The sequence below is a fragment of the Odocoileus virginianus genome, chromosome 19, assembly GCF_023699985.2.
Source record: "Odocoileus virginianus isolate 20LAN1187 ecotype Illinois chromosome 19, Ovbor_1.2, whole genome shotgun sequence".
NCBI classification, from domain to species: domain Eukaryota; kingdom Metazoa; phylum Chordata; class Mammalia; order Artiodactyla; family Cervidae; genus Odocoileus; species Odocoileus virginianus.
In genome coordinates this window covers 237,215-253,784 of record NC_069692.1, presented here as the reverse complement: position 1 = coordinate 253,784, position 16,570 = coordinate 237,215, and the positions used below count along the sequence as shown (strand labels likewise).

General features: G+C 37.8%; 1 long non-coding RNA gene across 1 annotated transcript in view; it reads right to left on the bottom strand.

Moving 5' to 3' along the window:
- Positions 1-13,846, bottom strand: part of LOC110140792 (uncharacterized) — a 47,441-nt gene extending 33,595 nt beyond the window's left edge. The window contains exon 1 of the long non-coding RNA XR_011492932.1: positions 13,620-13,846. This is a non-coding gene — a long non-coding RNA (uncharacterized lncRNA). The remainder of the gene's footprint in view (positions 1-13,619) is intronic.
- Between the last annotated feature and the right edge of the window lie 2,724 nt (positions 13,847-16,570).

Genomic DNA, 16,570 nt, shown 5'->3' with positions numbered 1-16,570 from the left:
AAGGTGAGCGCTGGGGGCAGCTTTTCGGAATCCCTGAAAACCTGATCTGCCTTGCCGGTCAGGTTTTCTCCCTCATGACCTTGTCATGGGTGGGATCTTGTGTGCTGGCTCCCGGCACAGAACTAGAACAAAAAAAATTCACAATGCATATGGAAACACAGAAGACCCCGAATTGTCAAACATTCTTGAGAAGGAAGAATGGAGCTGGAGGAATCAACCTTCCTGACTTCAGATTATCCTACAAAGCCACAGTTGTTGTATAGACCAATGGAACAAGATAGAAAGCTCAGAAATAAAACCATGCATCTATGGGCACCTTATTTTTAACAAAGGAGGCAAGAATATACAATGGGGCAAAGACAGCCTCTTCAATAAATGGTACTGGGAAAACTGGATAGCTACATGTAAAAGAATGAAATTAGAACACTTCCTAACACCATACACAAAGATAAACTCAAAATGGATTAGAGACCTAAATGTAAGACCAGAAACTATAAAATTCTTAGAGGAAAGCATATGCAGAACACTTGATGACACAAATCAAAGCAAGATCTTCTATGACCCACCTCCTAGAGTAACAGAAATAAAAACAAAAGTAAACAAGTGGGACCTGATTAAACTTAAAAGCTTTTGCATAGCAAAGGAAACTATAAGGAAGGTGGGAAAAAAAACCCTCAGAAAGGGATAAAATAATAGCAAATGAAACAACTGACAAAGGATTAATTTTCATAATATACAAGCAGCTCATATATCTCAATACCAGAAAAATAAATAACCCAATCAAAATTGGGAAAAAGCCCTAAACAGACATTTGTCCAAAGAAGACATACAGATGGCTAACAAACACTTGAAAAGATGCTCAACATCACTCATTACTAAAGAAATACAAATCAAAACTGCAATGAGATAACCCCTCACAACAGTCAGAATGGCCATCATCAAAAAGTCTGAAAGCAATAAATGCTGGAGAAGGTGTGGAGAAAAGGGAATGCTCTTGCACTGTTAGTGGGAATGTAAACTGATGCAGCCACTATGGAAGATGGTATGGTGATTCCTTTTTTAAAAACTAGGAATAAAACCACCTTATGACCCAGCAATTCCACACCTAGGCATATACCCTGAGGAAACCAGGGTTGAAAAAAATACATGTATCCCATTGTTCATTGCAGCACTATTTACAATAGCTAGAATGTGGAAGCAACCTAGATGTCCATTGACAGATGAATGGGTAAAGAAGTGATGGTACATATACACAATGGAATATTACTCAACTATAAAAAGGAACTCATTTGAGTCAATTCTGATGAGGTAGATGAACCTAGCACCTATTATACAGAATGAAGCGAGTCAGAAAGAGAAAGATGAATATCATATTCTAATGCACATATACAAAATCTAGAAAAATGGTACTGAAGAATTTACTTACAGGGCAGCAATGAAGATACAGACACAGAGAATAGACTTGTGGACATGGGGAGAGGGGAGGAGAGGGTGAGATGTATGGAAAGAGTAACATGGAAACTTACATTACCATGTGTAAAATAGATAGCCAATGGGAATTTTCTGTATGGCTCAGGAAACTCAAACAGGGGCTCTGTATCAACCTAGAGGGGTGGGGTAGGAAGGGAGATGGGGGGGAGGTTAAGAGGGAGGGGATATATGTATACCTATGGCTGATTCATGTTGAGGTTTGACAGAAAACAACAAAATTCTGTAAAGAAATTATCCTTCAATAAAAAAATTTAAAAAAAAATCAAAAGGAAAAAAGTGATAAGCACCTTCCATATGGATATTTTTGAAACATCTATCCTCTTTGCTACAATTAAAAAGCAATTATATCTATCTACAAATATTTTAGCATATTTTATTCTGTAAATGCACCCTTATAGTTCACTTAATGAATTGTTAACAGTAGAGTTACTACTTGCAAAGGAATAATCCAAATGCTTCTTTCAGATTAAGTTGTAAAAATGAATGCCTATTAAATTACTTTAACACAACCTATTTTTAGAAATCTAGTCTCTTAATATAGATAGAATTCAAGGTAGAACTCTATAGTGTACAGTTCATAGTAGATATTTTATAAAGTACATTATAGCGTTGAAGAACTCTTGTCATTATAGTGTCTTTAATAGTTCTTCAAAAGAACCTCAGTACTTCTTGCCCCAAGGTTTTTCACATGATATTCTCTGCTAGGAAAGCTGTTTTATACCCAATTACAGAATATAAATTGTCTGGCAAAGAGACAATGAAGAATCATTTTGATCCAAAACTCAAAATTCTTTACCTCTTTGACTAAGCCAGTCAAGCTATTTACTAGTAACATGAAGGTAAATTGTACTCAAAAGGTTTTTAGTGTGTAGATTTAGCAATATTGTTTTATTCATCTAATCTTGACAAAACTATGTAAATAAATACCTGCTCCAGAAAAATGGAAATCTCCCCATTCTCATCCATTCTTTCCACAATAGATAGAATAAATTTATTTTTTTAATCTTTTCAGAACTTCAGCATCATAAACTGAAAGATATTTGGTATAAATGTTCTGATCTAAACCAAAGAGGAAAATTGTATAAAGCTAAATGTTAAATAGTTGCAGCCTTCTTAAAATATAGTGTTGCCTAAGAAACAAACTGTATTTTATGTGATTACTATAATATCTCATGTATCCTTGTGAGAATTCTGTGTCTTTTTAAATAAAACATGATTTCAATATTAAAATTAATATAGAAAATATTAGAAATATATTAATGATATTTCAATGTTGCATTAAGAAATAAAATGCACTAATTTGGAACACAATGTACCCCTGATATGTCTTGAAAAAATAAAATAGATGTAGAAAAATTGCAAGAAGTGCCTTTTTCATCACTAAGCCAAATTTAATGAACTCACTTCACATATATTGCTAGATGAATTGCTGATATCATGAGTGCTTTGGAACTACAAGGGACAGGACTGTTCCAGGATATGATATAATCATATATCCAGAGTCTAATTTAAACTTTGGTGTTTTAATGTAGCAACTGTCTTTTACTAATAATTTCTACCTGAATAGTCTGTGTGCATTGTTGCTCAGTCATGTCTGACTCATTGCAATCCCACGGACCAAAGCCTACCAGGCTCCTATGTGCATAGGAATTCTCCAGACAGTAAACCTGGAGTGGGTTATTATGCCCTCCTATAAGTAGTCTAGGTTTTTTACCAATTTCAGTGTGGGTATTCTCCTAGTCACCTGATGTGTAGGAATCACTTAGCTGTTTTCTGGATTTCCATCAGAGGAAATTACTTTATGTGTGACTATACACACAGCACAACTAGGGGAGCAAGGAAATTCAGAAGCTTCCTACATCATCATCTTGAACCAGAGTCAAGATGTGTGCTATCATTTGAAAAACCTGAAAAAATAAGTAGTCTAGGTTTTTTAAATACGATATGAAACAAGTTCTAACACCCCATTTATTACGGCTGCCATCTGAGAGTGGGGTCACCAAATCACCTACTTCCAATAGCCATAGGTCTTGGATTCAATAGTCCCACAGGACTATAGCAGACAAAGCAGCAGTTCCTAAGAAGCAATCTTAGAAACTATCTTTCCAGAAATTACTACAGCTATCTTTCCAGGATTTATTGCAGAGGAAGAAGACAAAAATGCCTGTCTCCTTGTCTTTACATGGAAGGGGTTAGACTGCATACTTTACAAGCTTCTACCTGAGTATCCAACTTCTAATGATCACACATTGTTGTGTTGTTGCCAATCCTTGAGCCTGAAAGAGCCAGCAGGCACTTCCTACCTTCTCCTTCTGACTCTCTCTAATGATAAACCAAGTCACAAATATCTCCCTGTAAGGAGCTGATACACACATCTGGCATGCAAACTCTTGCAGCTGTGTCATGAGAGATGGTCTGGCTCTGATCACCAGTGACAATTGCATTCATATGTCCCCACAGGACTGCAGTGGGAAAAAAACCAATTGTTAACAGGCTGATGATCCAGCACTTGCAATGGCTATCCCTCCAGACTAAGCACTGAAGGATCAGCGAAAAAAAAAAAAAAATCATTTTTTCCAGTCTTTCCCTGGAAGGATTTGACAGCATATTTTAAAAGCTTCTGCTGGATGGTGCAGCTTCTAATTAGCATGCATCTAAATGTTGACTGCATTCTTCCCTAGAGGTCAGAAGGACTGGTAGGCACTTCCCCTGCTTTCTGCCTCCAATTTGCCCAACAGTAAGGCCAGGGGACAGGTTTCTCCCTGGAAGGAGCTTGTCCACACAGCTACTGCCCCAAAATCTATAGCTGTGAAATGACAGACAGACCCCCAAGTCAATCAGCTCAGACAGTTTGTGGCTTTCATTCATTAGGCCTACAGGAAAAAGCAAAAATGTGCACAGGAGCACCCCCACACTGCTACACATTGTGGCTCAAAGGAAAGGGAGCCAGTGAAAATGTCTGAATTCCATTCTCCCTAGAAGTTTTACAACATACTATCCCACTTGCTTCCTGAAGGTCTGGGTTCTAGGCAGCCTGCATTTAGGTGTTGACTACAATCCTCCCCTAGAAATACTGATAGATCCTGGCACACCTTCAAGCACATGAAGCCACTAACAGCAAAGGTGGCAGCTTGGATTATCACAGAGATTTGAGATGCAACCAGGAGCTCAAGGGGGCTAATTGAAGAATTTTGTCTTCTACATAACTCTCTATAAGGGTTAAATACTTATCTCTGTTTTATTAAGATGGGTTTGTGAAGATTTATCGAGTTCTTTTTTTGGTACATATTCCTCTGTTTCTCCATTTTCCTTGACTTTCTTTGTTGGTTTCTGCACAGTAGATAAAATAACCACCTCTCCTGGTTTTTACAAAAAGGGCACTAATTGGTAATATGAAAACATATGAAAGTATAAAACTCATTAGTAAACCTAGGAGAGAGTTATATTCAGAATGTTCTAATATTGTAATGGTGGTGGATAAACCATTCATAACTATATTACAAGGATTAAAAACAAAAGTATTAAATAACTATCAGTTCAGTTCAGTCACTCACTCCTGTCTGAATCTTTGCAACCCCATGGACTGAGCACGTCAGTCCTCCCTGTCCATCACCAACTCCCAGAGATTACTCAAACTCATGTCCATTGAGTTGGTGATGCCATCCAACCATCTCATCCTCTGTCGTCCCCTTCTCCTCCTGCCCCCAATCTTTCCCATCATCAGGGTCTTTTCAAATGAGTCAGTTCTTCACAACAAGTGGCCAAAGTATTGGAGTTTCAGCTTCAGCATCAGTCCTTCCAATGAATATTCAGGGCTGATTTCCTTTAGGATGGACTGGTTGGATCTCCTTGCAGTTCAAGGGACTCTCAAGAGTCTTCTCCAACACCACAATTCAAAAGCATCAATTCTTCAGTGCTCAACTTTCTTTATAGTCCAAATCTCACATCCATACATGACTACTGGAAAAACCATAGCCTTGACTAGATGGACCTTTGCTGACAACATAATTTCTCTACTTTTTAATATGCTATCTAGGTTGGTCATAACTTTCCTTCCAAAGAGTAGGCATCTTTTAATTCCATGGCTGCAATCACCATCTGCAGTGATTTTGGAGCCCAGTAAAATAAAGTCAGTCACTGTTTCCACTGTTTCCCTATCTATTTGCCATAAAATGATGGGACCAGATTCCATGATCTTAGTTTTCTGAATGTTGAGTTTTAAGCCAACTTTTTCACTCTCCTCTTTACTTTCATCAAGAGGTTCTTTAGATCTTCTTCACTTTCTGCCATAAAGGTGGTGTCATCTGCATATCTGAGGTTATTGATATTTCTCCCGGCAACCTTGATTCCAGCTTGTGCTTCTTCCAGCCCAGCGTTTCTCATGATGTATTCTGCATATAAGTTAAATAAGCAGGGTGACAATATACAGCCTTGACATACTCCTTTTCCTATTTGGAACCAGTCTGTTGTTCCACGTCCAGTTCTAACTGTTGCTTCCTGACCTGCACACAGGTTTCTCAAGAGGCAGGTCAGGTGGTCTGGTATTCCCATCTCTTTCAGAATTTTCCACAGTTTATTGTGATCCACACAGTCAAAGGCTTTGGCATAGTCAATAAAGCAGAAATAAATATCTTTCTGGAGATCTCTTGCTTTTTTGGTGATCCATCAGATATTGGCAATTTGATCTCTGGTTCCTCTGCCTTTTCTAAAACCAGCTTGAACATCTGGAAGTTCATGGTTCACATATTGCTGAAGCCTGCTTGGAGAATTTGGAGCATTACTTTACTAGCGTGTGAGATGAGTGCAACTGTGCGATAGTTTGAGCATTCTTTGGCATTGCCTTTCTTTGGGATTGGAATGAAAACTGACCTTTTCCAGTCCTTTGGCCACTGCTGAGTTTTCCAAATTTGCTTATATATTGAGTGCAGCACTTTCACAGCATCATCTTTCAGGATTTGAAATAGCTCAACTGGAATTCCATCACCTCCACTAGCTTTGTTCAAAGTGTTGTTTCCTAAGGCCCACTTGATTTCACATTCTAGGATGTCTGGCTCTAGGTGAGTGATCACACCGTCGTGATTATCTGGGTCATGAAGATCTTTTTTGTACAGTTCTTCTGTGTATTCTTGCTACCACTTTTTAATATCTTCTGCTTCTGTTAGGTCCATACCATTTCTGTCATTTATTGAGCCCATCTTTGCGTGAAATATTCCTTTGGTATCTCTAATCTTCTTGAAGAGATCTCTAGTCTTTCCCATTCTGTTGTTTTCCTCTATTTCTTTGCACCGATCACTGAGGAAGGCTTTCTTATCTCTCCTTGCTATTCCTTGGAACTCTGCATTCAAATGGGTATATCTTTCCTTTTCTCCTTTGCTTTTTTCTTCTCTTCACAGCTATTTGTAAGGCCTCCTCAGACAGCCATTTTGCTTTTTTGCATTTCTTTTTCATGGGGATGGTCTTGATTCCTGTCTCCTGTACAATGTCATGAACCTCCATACATAGCTCATCAGGCACTCTATCAGATCTAGTCCCTTAAATCTATTTCTCACTTCCACTGTATAATCATTAGAGATTTAATTTAGGCCATACCTGAATGGTCTAGTGGTATTCCCCACTTTCTTCAATTTAAGTCTGCCAAAATTGGCACTAAGGAGTTCATGATCTGAGTCAGTCAGCTCCCAGTCTTGTTTTTGCTGACTGTATAGAGCTTCTCCATCTTTGACTGCAAAGAATATAATCAGTCTGATTTTGGTGTTGACCATCTGGTGATGTCCATGTGTAGAGTCTTCTCTTGTGTTGTTGGAAGAGGGTGTTTGCTATGATCAGTGCGTTCTCTTGGCAAAACTCTATTAGCCTTTGCCCTGCTTCATTCTGTACTCCAAGGCCAAATTTGCCTGTTACTCCAGGTGTTTCTTGACTTCCTACTTTTGCATTCCAGTCCCCTATAATGAAAAGGACATCTTTTTTTGGTGTTAGTTCTAAAAGGTCTTGTAGGTCTTCATAGAACTGTTCAACTTCAACTTCTTCAACGTTACTGGTCAGGGTATAGACTTGGATTACCTTGATATTTTTAAGAGAAGACAAACAAATTGACAAATGTTTAACTAGACAAATGAGGAAGAAAAAAAGATTTAAATAAAATCAGAAATGAAAAAGGAGACATTTCAACTTATAACTAAGAAATACAAGGATTGTGAGAAACTACTAAGAACAATTCACATCAACAAATCAAATAACTTAAAAGAAATGGATGCATTCCTAAAAACACATACATTACCAAGACTAAAACATGAAGAAATAGAAAATCTAAACTGATAATTTAGTAGTGAGAAGATTGAGTTAGCAGTGAAAATCCAGGACCAGATGACTTCACTGATGAATTCTATCAAACATTTAAAGAATCAGAATTATTCCTTTTCAAACTCTTCCAAAAGACCAAAGAGGATAGAACAGTATCAAATTTAACTTAAGAGGTCAGCATTACTCTAATACCAAAACCAGAAAAGGACATTGTAGGAAAGGAAAATTACAAGCCATTATTTCTGATGATGGGGAAGGCAATGGCAGCCCACTCTAGTACTCTTGCCTGGAAAATCCCATGGACAGAGGAGCCTGGTGGGCTGCAGTCCATGGGGTCATGAAGAGTCGGACACGACTGAGTGACTTCACTTTCACATTTCACTTTCATGCATTGGAGAAGGAAATGGCAACCCACTCCAGTGTTCTTGCCTGGAGAATCCCAGGGACAGAGGAGCCTAGTGGGCTGCCGTCTATGGGGTCGGACAGAGTCGAACACAACTGAAACAACTTAGCAGCAGCAGCAGCAGCATTTCTGATGAACACAGATGCAAAAATGCTCAAAAATATGAGCAACCCAAATTCAACAATGCATTAAAAGGATCATACACCACTGTCAATTGGGATTTATCCCAGGGATGCAAGGAAGTTTCAGTATATGCAAATCCACAAGTGTGACACACGATACAAACAAAATGAAGGGTAAAAGAAAATCACTTGATCACCTCAATAGACTCAGGAAAAAAATTTGACAAAATCCAACATCCATACATGATTAAAACTCAATAACCTAGGCCATATGTGATGTAATAACATAATAAAGGTTATATATCACAAGACCACAGCTAACATCATACTTATTAGTAAAAAGCTAAGGTTTTTCCTCCAAGACCTGAAATAAGACCAAGTTGGTCACTCTCTCTGCTTCTATTTACTATAATACTGTAAGTTCCAGCCAGAGCAATTAGGCAAGAAAAATAAATGCAATTTATCCAAATTGAAAAAGAAGAAGTAAAATAGTCTGTTGCAGATGGCAAGATACCATGTATACAAAAAGCCTAGAAATGCAACCAAAAACTATTAGAACTAATAAAAGAATTCAGTAAAGTTGCAGGATACAAAATCAAAGTGCAAAAATCATTTGTATTTCTATACACTCACAATAAACCACCAGAAAGTGAAATCAAGAAAACAATCCCATTTGCCATAGTATCTTAAAGAATAAAACACTTAGGAATCAAATCAAACAAGTAGGTTAAAAAATCTATACACTGAAAATTATAAAACATTCATGAAAGAAACTGAAAAAGACACATTTCATGTCCACAGATTGGGACAGTTAATATTGTTAGAATGTTTATACTACCCAAAGCAATTTGGAGATTCAATGCAATCCCTATCAAAATTCCTCTGGCATTTTTCAGAGAAATAGAAAAAATAATCTATGATTTGTATGGAATCACAAGAGAACCTGCATAGCCAAAATGACCATCAGGGACAAGAAAATGTTGGAGGTACTCCAATTCCTCCTCCTTTTTTATAGCTTTCTCCATTTCAAATAAAGGCAGCCTCTTGTTTCCAGTTACTCTTCAGGTCACAGGTCTTGGAATCACACTTGCTCTTCTTTTGCTTCTGATCTCCAATCTTTCAATAATCACCATAAGTTCTATCTTCAAAATATTTCTAGAACCCACATTCTCACTGCTTCATTGTTGCTTCTATTAAAATATAGAATACTTTCCGGAATACTCATTAGAAAGACTGATGCTAAAGCTGAAGCTACAATACTTTGGCCACCTGACGTGAAGAGTTGACTCATTTGAAAAGACCCTGATGCTGGGAAAGGCTGAAGGCAGGAGGAGAAGGGGACAACAGAGGATGAGATGGTTGGATGGCCTCACCGACTCAATGGACATGAGTTTGAGCAAGCTCCGGGAGATGGTGAAGGACAGGGAAGGCTGGCGTGCTGCAGTCCATGGGGTTGCAAAAAGTTGGACATGCTGAGTGACTGAACAACAACTGTGGAAGCAAAACACTTCATTAATTTATCATCTACACTGAGAAAACATCAGTCATTTTAAGAGTCTATACACTCTGCCTACTTTTACTCACACTCTCTTAAAACTCCCAACTACTCATCTCTATGACTTCACATCCTACCTTTCCCTCTTTCTCACTCTGATCCTAACCTGCTGACAATCATAAGCAGTGGTCCCCCACAGAGTCCCCATTCTTACACTCTCCTCAGCCTAAATATCTCCTCCTAAATGTCTGCATGTCATGCTTCAGGTCTTTACTCTTTGCGTCTCTTTTTCTGTCAGGACTCTTCTGAACACATAATATTGCTGTCTTCCCACTTCCTATTCCCCTCTTTCTCTGCACTCTGTTCTTTTGCATTTTTTACTATCTAATATGCAACATAAGCTTATTTATTCAGTTTACAAGGATTTCTGGTCATTTTAGCCCCCCAAATATTGCTAATGCAGAGGTTTTGGCACACCGTACATACACAGTAAATATTTGTTGAATAAAATGCCATATTATAAGTACTTGAGAAGAGTAAGGGGATTTTTATTTTTTAAAGTATGGAATCATACCTTGAAAACTTTAGAAAAGACTTGAAAGGATGAGTTGTGTTTGAACTGAGATTAGATGCCAAGTTAGATTTGGCTACATGGATATGGAGATGATACTCTGCAGGTGGAGACGATTGTGCATGCAGAATAAAAGATCTGGGGAAATAAAAGATGCAACAAGAGTGTTGTTACTAACTTGGCTAGAACATACAAGGCATGAAAAGAAGACCAAGGAGGTGATTTGAGGCACGCACGATAAGCCTGTGGCCTATTTGGGTTCTGAAGTGAGCAACGTAGCTCTCCCCTTCCCTGGACAAACAGGCAGGTCTTTGCCAGGTCCCATTTACATATGAAATTTATACTAGGAAGTTAAATGCAGAGGGTATAATAACTTTCTCTTCCAAAATTCTGCCAGTGACAGTTTTTCTGCTTATCTTGCTGGCTGAGGGAAAATTAAATCAATAAACCTCATTTCTTACTGAGGTGGACCAAGTAATTTTTCATGCATATTTAGGGAATATAAATTTCAGGTCCAGAATTTTCAAACTATACACTATTTTAAATAAGCCAGCAAAAGAATGATAATTACATAAAAGTAAAATATTTTTCTTAAAGGGATTTTACATATAAATATTTCACTAAAATTGTTCTTCTATACTTAGGACCTGAATCTGAGCTCGGGAAAAGCAATCAGTCAACTAATATAACACGATTTAAGCAGAAATATTCAAGCAGGAAATTCTCATTGGCAACAATCTTGCCTCTATTTCTGCTGGCTCTATAAGCAAAGTTCTAACCTTAACTCTTTAGGACCTCTGAAGGCATTCCCTCTAACAAAGTTATTTTTCCTTTGCACTCATCTTTCTTAGCAGTTACAGAGACCCTAGCTTCCATCACTTCCTGAATTTGATCTCTCTCGCCATATTTTAAAACTCAGAGATAAACACAGATCATAACGAATCATAAAACATAACTACTGTCAAAAGAAAACACTGGTAAGATGACCAAATAAAATGAGAATATCAAATGGCAGGTGCTTAAAAATAGCACTTCAGAACTATATATGTGATTAGCCAAGTCTATTTACTTGTTTACCTGGTATGTGTTGATCTTTCATATACTGTATATCATCCTTTTAGCATTAACTTCTTTTAGCATTAATAGCATGAAAGTGAAAGTTAACATGTTATTCACTCAGTCGTGTCCAACTCTTTGCGATCCTACGGACTGTAGCCCACCAGGCTCCTCTAGCCATGGGATTCTCCAGGTAAGAATACTGGAGCGAGTAGCCATTCTCTTCTCTAGTAGATCTTTCCAACCCAGGAATCAAACCCAGGTCTCCTGCATTGCAGGCAGATTCTTAACCATCTGAGCCACCAGGGAAGCCCAAGTTAATGGTATAAATAATAATTACTATTATAAAAATGAATTCTTTATTAAGCACTTACTACATACCAGGCACTTTATATGAATTATCTGATGTAATCCCCATAATATCCCTCTGAGATAGGATATATTATAACCCTTAATTGACAGGTGAAGGAAAAGAGGCAAAGTGAATGTTAAGTTACTTACTCCAAATCACAAAGCAATTGAAGTGGCAGAACCAGAGTTCAAACAAAAAGGACATCTGATCAAGGCAATCTAATTGCAGATTATGTGATTTTAACTATTCCACAATTCTGCCTGTTTTCTCTAACATATAGTTTCTTGGGTTATTGAGAAGCAAAAGTGGGAGCTAGCATTAATTAAGCATAAATGGCAACCCACTCCAGTACTCTTGCCTGGAAAATCCCATGGACAGAGAAGCCTGGTAGGCTACAGTCCATGGGGTCGCAAAGAGTCAGACACAACTAAGCAACTTCACTTCAAATATGTCAGGTAGTGTGCATTATTCCCTCTAACCTTTTAAACAGTCATACGAATTCAATATTCCTCAGAGAAGGGAAGGAAGGCTTAGAGAGGTCACTTTACTTGTCCAAGGTCCTTCCCACTTCAGAGACTAGAGTCCTATTTTCCTTTAAAAGATTAGAATACTGTCATTCAATCATTAATATTTGGAAAGCATAATTCTACAAAATCAAAAAGTTCATTTTATTTACTTAGTGAAACCATGACCAAATTAAGAAAGAGAAAAATAACAACACATTCAATTATCTCTCTCATTTTACAGGTCCAGCTCAAATGCCAGTTCCCTCATGAAGTATTCCTCAATTCCCTGATTCCCAAGCCTAACTTTTATTTCAATTAGATTAGAGAGAAACAAGTCTAACAGATTGGGGAACAGATGTGCAAATTGTTAAACCACCGTTGCTTGCACTGGGAGTCAGACATATTACACCTGCTATTTGTAAAACCCCTAGCCCTTGAATTCCAGTTCTCATGACACATATTCTGCTTAGTAGCAGCATTATCATTATAGTTGCATTATCCTCTTTCCAGATGAAAAATTAAGAGCAAAGGCTGTTTTATTCTCATTTACTTTTTTATCTTTTAGAGTATTTGGCATAGTGTCTGGCATATTACACATGCTTGATAATGATTATAATCTTGGTTCTAATGAGAAGTTCATTAACTTAATATTTATTTAATTTAATAATCTTTAAATGCTTACAATGAGTAACACCACTCTCCCAGTTTAGATAGCTGAGAATAATTTCTAGATAGTTTCAATGAGTTTCTCATGATCTCATGAAAGAAAAGGAAAAAAGCTTCAGAGATGAAGTAACAGAATTGCAAAATATTATGTATGTCATAGCCTGATGAAGGCATGAATTAAGCCCTTGTTCTGGAATTAACTGCACAAAGACCATGGATGAGAACCAGCATAGCCTATTCCAGGGACAGTTGTGTGAATGACAAGTACATGAGAAGGAGGGAAAATAGAAGATGATAACACTTTAGTGCTAGGATAAAGCGTTGGAATTGATTCTAATTACAATAAGAAGCAAGTGGAAGGTTTATACTTTAAAAAGTATTTCGGCCTTGAAAAAGAAGAAAATTCTTCAGTTTGTGGATATTGATGAACCTGGAGAACATTATGCTAAGTGAAATAATCCCAACAGAGAGATAAATAGTGATCTTGAAACTGAGCAGGACCCTATGGTCTTTGCCTCTCATGTCTCTCAAGTAAGAAAATGCAGAAACAAAGGAAACCAGTCAAAAGGGACCAAAAAATGATAACTTAGTCATTAAGCACAGTTTAAGCACCTTAAGTTCCTTCTCAAAAGCTATAGATAATATTTGGAGCCATACCCCGTGAGTCGTCTCGTAGATACTGAAAACCCTACCAGGTGGAAGAAGTTAACGACACGATGACCAAACGGTAGCCGTGACATAAACACACCGTTCCAAGAATTGGCCTCAAGGAAATGGAAAAAACAACCCTGGAACTGAAGACTAACTGCACTTAAAACAATCAAGATGCTGATCAGACCACCACAGGACCGTTTCAAGATGGCCGTCAGAGCTGATTGTGCTGTTCCCGCATGTAGCCCCCTCCCTCCATCTATAAAAGCTCTTGCGCGAGTCGGGGGAGGGAATCAGCCTTTGGATAAGAGTCCATCCTGCTCCCCCTCCCCCGCCTCAGTTGCTGGCATCCAAATTGAAGCAAACTTTCCCTTCCATCAACCTTGCCTCTTTATTGGCTTCAGAGCCATGAGCAAACAGACCCCACTTTTGGCAACAATCTCACTTATATGTGGAATCTAAAATAGTTAACTTTATAGACGCAGGGGACAGGGGCTGCTTGGGGCAGGGAGAGAGGGAAATAGAATCATCAAAGGGAGAAAAGCTTCAGTTATGCAAGAGGAATCAATTCTGGAGATCTAATGTACAGCATGGTGACTATAGTTAACAAGAGTGTATTGTACACTTGAGATTTGATAAGGGGGTAGATCTTAACTATTCTGGAAGGAAGGAAGGAAAGAAAAAGGAAGAAGGAAAAGGAAGGATGAAATGGCAACTGTGTGAGGTGAGGGATGCACGAATTAGCTTGACTGTGGTGATCATTTCACAGTATGTACAATATATCAGATCGTCAAGTTGTAAATCTTAAATATATACTGTGCAATATTGTTGTCATTCAGTCACACTTTCATGTCCGACCCTTTGTGACCCCATGAACTGCAGCATGCCTGGCCTCCCTGGCCTCTATTATAACTCCAGGGATGGTGAGATTCAGACTTGCCAGTGCATTTGCTGTGGGTGTGAGTGAAAAACATGAGATTTAAAGGCAGGTTTATCTTACTCTAGAACTTACAACATTTCCACATCTCCATATCCTCTCCCTTGGGAGCTTTATTAACTTTTATAAAAAGGCAGGGTGAAACTTATAAGCTTAGCGTTTCTTCGAGCTACTTCATTGCTTTACGATTTACCATTTTTATCACTCTAAACACTAACTGCAGGTTTAGAGAAAGTGATTATTCATTTAAAAAATACTAAGAGAATGCGTGGATGCATGGAAATTAACAGGTGTATAAGAGAGAATAAATGATCTCTTTCAGATTTGACCTTGGCAATGTAAGTATACATACAGAGTGAATGAGATTAGTTTAAACAAGACAGAATGTGTGCAACCTGTTTCTTTTTTCTGTACAAATAACTTGCAGCATTCCAGACTTCTCCCTCATTGCAAGTTAATATAACCACAAAATTATTTTGAGTATCATTTCAAGGAGCATTTGTTTGGCATTATTCTTTTCAAAAAATTATAATAAAGATAATGGCTAGAATAAATACTTCAAATATTTTATCTTTGAGAAAGAGTGCACACTTTAAACATTTATTGATGAGGCAATATGAACGTTATTCCAGCAAGTTGTGAATGGTAGAATTCCAGAAACTAGACTCATACTGGTAGAGACATACAAAGTCCATTAATAATGTGAATTTATTAAGCAGGAATTGTGATATTAAAGAGGAACTAGTACCTGGATCCCACTTCCAGAGATTATGATTCAACTGGACTGAGATGAAGCCCATGCATCAGTATTTTAAATTGATTTCCTCAGATAATTGTAATGTACAATCAGGGTTGAAAACAGGGTCTCAAGAGGAAACAAAGTATTGTTTCTTATTTTTCTGTAATATCTTAGAACAGAAACTCATCCCCATTTTTCAAGTTAAAAGAGTTCTCTTACTCTGGCAAAAGTCAGGGAGGAAGGGCCATACATGGAAAAATACAAAGGTTTTATCTGTGTGTGTGTGTGTGTGTGTGTGTGTGTGTGTGTGTGTGTGTGTATGAGAGAGAGAGACAGAGAGAGATTGCAACTCTGGTTTCTGTTAGGTAGGAAGTTAGGCATGAGCAACCAAGTGTTCCCCAGCTAAAAAATGCTTCAACCTCATCTCTAAATCCCACCCTAGATGTGTCCAAGTGCTGCCCATGAGAGGTCACAGATATGCTTAAAAAAAAAAAAAAAACCCACAGAGACTTTTCCAACTTCCACAGTCCCTAGGTTCACAGTGACTACAAATTAACCACAGGGACTTCAACTCCAGCAAACGCTCTCTTGATGCACAGCTGTGTCCTCAAGTGATCTTAGGTAGCCAGGAGCCTTAAGGATTCATAAATATTCTATATATACCTGCATCTTATTACTACAAAGTAAATTATGGGAAAGAAATATGCAATACATCCTGTTGTTATGTAACTTGCAACAGTCACTCAAAACTGTCAATCCCCACCCATCTAGATGAATATGTAAAAGTCCTGTCTTGAAATCCCCCTACCTCGTCTTTCTGGTACCAGTGTCTTTCTTGGCCTGGCCCACCTCTCCCTTGAGGTGTTCCTTCTGTTGTTTATTTAATAATCTTGTTTTTGCAACATGTAAGACCTTAGATTCTTATTTATGTCCTTACCAAGAACTGAGGCCCATGAGGAAGGGTCCTCTTTGACTCTCCCTATTTGGTAACAGTTTCTATATTCTTAGAAATAGTATAGTTCAACTGAGTTGGGTGACCTGAAATTTAACTTGAAATAATATCTAATTAAATGAACCCACCCTTTCTAAGCTAGATAAATACCACCTAGTATGGTAATATTTCTGCAAGACTATACTGTCCTTGAATAAATAGGCCTGGGCTATAGAGGAGAAAATGTTATGCTTAGAATACACTATTTTTCAATCCAGTTTGTTTGCAACAGAGGCAGAGAGTTATGGCAAAAGCCATTCTCTAAAGGAATAAATTGAACAGTACTACAG